Source organism: Apium graveolens, chromosome 5 (genome assembly GCF_009905375.1).
Source record: "Apium graveolens cultivar Ventura chromosome 5, ASM990537v1, whole genome shotgun sequence".
NCBI lineage: Eukaryota > Viridiplantae > Streptophyta > Magnoliopsida > Apiales > Apiaceae > Apium > Apium graveolens.
Genome location: NC_133651.1, coordinates 208,987,231 through 208,991,722, shown reverse-complemented (window position 1 = coordinate 208,991,722; position 4,492 = coordinate 208,987,231). Strand labels below are relative to the sequence as shown.

General features: G+C 36.6%; 1 non-coding gene across 1 annotated transcript; it reads left to right on the top strand.

Annotated features, from left to right (window-relative positions):
• Nucleotides 1-2,188: 2,188 nt before the first annotated feature.
• Nucleotides 2,189-2,295, top strand: LOC141662421 (small nucleolar RNA R71). Its single transcript, XR_012550539.1, has one exon. It is a non-coding gene; the product is annotated as a small nucleolar RNA R71 (small nucleolar RNA).
• Nucleotides 2,296-4,492: the final 2,197 nt, after the last annotated feature.

The following is a 4,492-nucleotide window of genomic DNA, read 5'->3' as shown; positions in this document are numbered from 1 at the left end:
TTTTACCATACTTAGAAAATAACATTTAAATGATCCATACCATATTTCAAGTCATTCTAATATGTGTAAGTATTTTATCTAAAAATAAAACTGTTCTGTCAGCCTTTCTTCCGAGTGAAAATATCATTGGTCTTGAAATGAAGGAGATGGATCTTTTGACCAAAGTTTTGACTTGGATAAATGCTTAAAATATATTTCTTAATATATAAAATATATTTGGATGATAGGAAATGTGATTTAGTATTTTTGAAAAATTTTCTCCGAGAAATGCTGATTTTACGAACCGGGAGAAAATTACTCTAAGTACACGGAAATGATTTGCAGAACTGGATATTAATAAACTTTGAATAAAAACTATTTTGGTGTATGTAGAGATATATTTTGGAGCTAAGAGTTTAAATATTTTTGATATAGCACGAGACCTCTAAATAATATTTCTGATATATTCCTTATTCGAGCTTGTTGCCATATTCCTGTTACAACACAGATCTAAGAAATATCATTTCTTGATGTTTCTTCTTTGACCATATTGCCTTAGAGATATATTCCATAAAGATATAGTTTTGATTTTTTGCAAGAATGTAACATCTCTTTTATCTGTTTAAAAGACATAATTTTGCTAGTTTGACTTTTTGACTTTGATTTGGATCAATTAAATTCATGTCCTAATGGAGAGGATCTACATGTTCTTAATTTTATGTTTAATTGTACAAATACCAAAATAAATAATATATCGAAGATATCCTTTCAAAGATTTTGAGAATCTTCTTATCCTACTTAAAATCTAGAGTTACAAAGTCTACAGGAAAGATGAGTTTACCCACCTTGACTAAAACATCCTCCACAATGCCTCGTGGATATGTAATAGAATGATCAGCCAACTATAAGGACATATACGTAGGCTTTGGGTCAGGTAAGTCTAACTTCTTGAAGACAGACAAAGGCATCAGGTTGATGCTAGCTCCCAAATCACATAAACACTTGTCGAACAATAAGTTTCCAATAGTGCAAGGAATAGTGAAGCTTCCAGGATCTTTAAGCTTCGGAGGCAACTCCTGTTGTAGCACAACACTGTATTCCTCCGTGAGAGCAACTGTCTCTATTTCATCAAGCTTCACTTTCCGGAAGAAAATACCTTTCATAAACTTCGCATAACTAGGCATCTGTTCAAGAGCTTCCGTGAAAGGTATGTTGATATGAAGTTTCTTGAACACCTCCAGAAACTTCTCAAACTGCTTATCCAGCTTTTTCTTCTGCAGCCTCTTAGGAAAAGGAGGTGGAGGATAGATATGTTTCTCTCCTGTATTACCCTCAAGAGGAGTGTGTTCCACAGTAGTCTTCCTTGGTTCCACTTCTGCTTCCTTCTGCACTTCTTCCTTAGCCACAACTTCGTCTTCCAAAACTTGAGATTTTTCGGGATTTGCAATTTTCCCAGACCTCAATGTGATTTTTTAACCTGCTCTTTAGCTTCCTTATTACTTGGAACTTCAATGTCACTAGGAAGTGTACCGGGTTGTCAATTAAGCAAGGCATTGGCAATCTGCCCAATTTGATTCTCCAAGGTCTTAATAGATACCGCTTGGCTCTTGCACATGAGCCTCAACTCCTCTAATTCAGATTTTTCATTAGCTTTCTGCAACTGGAGTTGTTGTTTTGGTGCATATTATGGTTGCTGAAATCCAGGGGGATTATATTGATTTGCAGCATACTGTTGATAAGGCTGTTGTACTGCATTCTAAGTATTGCTCCAGTTGAAGTTAGGATGATTGCAGTTGTTGGGATGATAGGTGGCCAGAACTGGTTGTTGTGATCTCTGAAAGTTGCTCACGAACTGAGCTGATTCACTAGAAATAGCACACTACTCTGTCTCACGGGCACCGACACAAAGCTCACAGACACTATTGATCTGATTAACTCCATAATTAGCCAAAGAATCCACCTTCATCGTCAAAGCCTTAAGCTGAGCAGCTATAGAAGTAGCTGCGTCTATCTCCAAAATTCCTGCTACCTTGCCTTGAGTTAGTCTCTGAGAAGGATTCTGGTATTCATTAGTAGCCATCAGTTCAATCAATTTATAAGCTTCATCGTAGCTTTTAGCCCACAAGGCTGCTCCTGATGTTGCATCAAGCATGGGTCTAGAATTGCACCCAACCCATTGTAGAAGCAGTTAATGATCATCCAGTCAGGCATCCCATGGTGAGGACACTTTCGAAGCATCTCATCATATCACTCCCAAGCCTCACACAAAGACTCTCCAAACTGCTGCGCAAATTGAGTAAGAGCATTCCTGATTGCAGCTGTCTTCACCATAGGAAAGAAGTTGGTAACGAACTTTGAAGCAAGTTCTTCCCATTTGGTGATAGAGCCTAGTGGTAAAGAATGTAACCATCTCTTAGCTTTATCCCTCAGAGAAAATGGGAAAAGACTTAGCTTTATAGCATCTTTAGAATCTCTATTGAACTTGAAGGTGTCGCAGATCTCGATGAAATATCTGATGTGCATATTGGGATCTTCTATAGGAGAACCCCCAAACTGAACTGAATTCTGTATCATCTAAATCGTGCTAGCCTTAATTTCAAATGTGTTAGCCGCAATGGCTAGTCTGACAATGCTAGACTGAATATCATCAATCTTTGGTTGATAGTAATCGATCAAAGCCTTCAGATTCGCTGCTGGTTCTTCCATTGTAATAAGAGCTTCTTCTTCTTCAACTTTTTCAACTAAGATTTCTTCTTCAACTTTCTCCTCTGTTTTTTCCAGTGTTCTCTTTCGAAGTTGAGAAAGTGTTAGCATACACGCTTTCTAGAGTTCCTGAAAAGGCAACAAACAAACAAGTAAAATATCCGAGTCAATAAACTTTAACGACCACCGATGTCAAGCACATAAACTAAAAATTAGCACCGAGTCCCGGCAGCGGCACCAAAAACTTGTTAGGACGAAAACACGCGCTAATATTCACGCAAGTATACGTTATCGCAAGTAATATAGAATTATTTCTAGTTCATTCCCACAGAGATTGGTTTAGCTTAATTTCAATCAATGCACTTATGCAACAATGGTATGGTTATTATTCAATGCTAAGATGATAACAAGTTTAGATTGTTTATAACTACGAGATTATACTAACTAATATTAACTAAGAGAATTAAGGTTGATTAACTTATATAACACAAACATGGGATTCTAACTTCATTAAATACTTCATTCAATAGCCTTTTTGTTCTTAACCTTAGCATGTAATGGTGATGACACTAATCAGATAACACGAAACTAGTAAACACCAACTTTCGTTATACGAATACCCTACTACCAGACATCCACAAAAGAGATAGAAGCTGGATAGACACCAATTATGTTGAGACCCTATATGTCTATAGAATTTGACAACATAACGATTTAATGCACAAGTTATCTATAATGATTACATAGGGTAAGTAAGATGGTTAAAATTACCTACGAATCATGCATATCAAATACATTAACCTACGCTAGCATGGAAAATTCTAAACCCCTATATTCACTTTCGCTTCAATAGAGATTAACACGCTATCTTATAAGTTCGCGACCCTCATAAGACGAATAAGCAAAACCAATACTAGGATATCATACAATCACCACATATTAAGGTATTAAAACATATTAACTATTAAAATCCATAAGTAAATCCTCTAGAACCCCACGATAATGATTAGCCCATAACTGAACTCATCATCACTGTGTGTTCCGATGAAAGCATGGTATAATAAACTAGGTCTTTATAAAATGAATAATAACCAAAGTACGTAATCAAGAGTATTAGGTTCAACAAAACAAGAAACGAGGATCCAAGATTACAACTTAAAATGAAGAATCACAAGAATAAACTAGATCTTCTTCACCTTTGTTGAATTGTGCTATAGGTCTTTTTGATGTCTTCTCCTTCAGCTCTGTTATGAAAAACGTTTGTTAGTTATCATTATATAGCAGCCTATGCAGATTAGAAGCCCAGAAAACAGTCTTCTAATTGAAATAAGATTTTATTATCTCGACACGGCGCGACCGTGCGCTTCATCAGTGCGGGCGCGCTGTCCTTCTGCATCTTCGGCGCGGCCGCGTGCTAGCACAGCGCAGGCGCGTTGACCTTCTGGAAAAAGTTCTGAATTTTATTTTTCTGGATGGTTTGAGATGGATTTGCATGAGCAATCTTCTTGACACCTTCCTAACACCATTTTAGCATCAAAGTAATGCTAAATCACCTTGATCCCTGTTATATGCCTGAAATGCAAAAACACTATAAAACATATAAAAAACACAAATAACTTGAGTACAAAACATTAATTCAGGCCTTTATAAAGCATTCTAAGTGGACATAAATTCCACTTAACACACTGTGAGTGTGTGATTCTGTTTTGTGTACCTCACAAGTGTTTCACTCTTTTCTCCACTCATGTTTACACTCATTCTCACAAATGTATCACTCCTCTTATAGCTCCAAAATCCATCTGTACCTGCA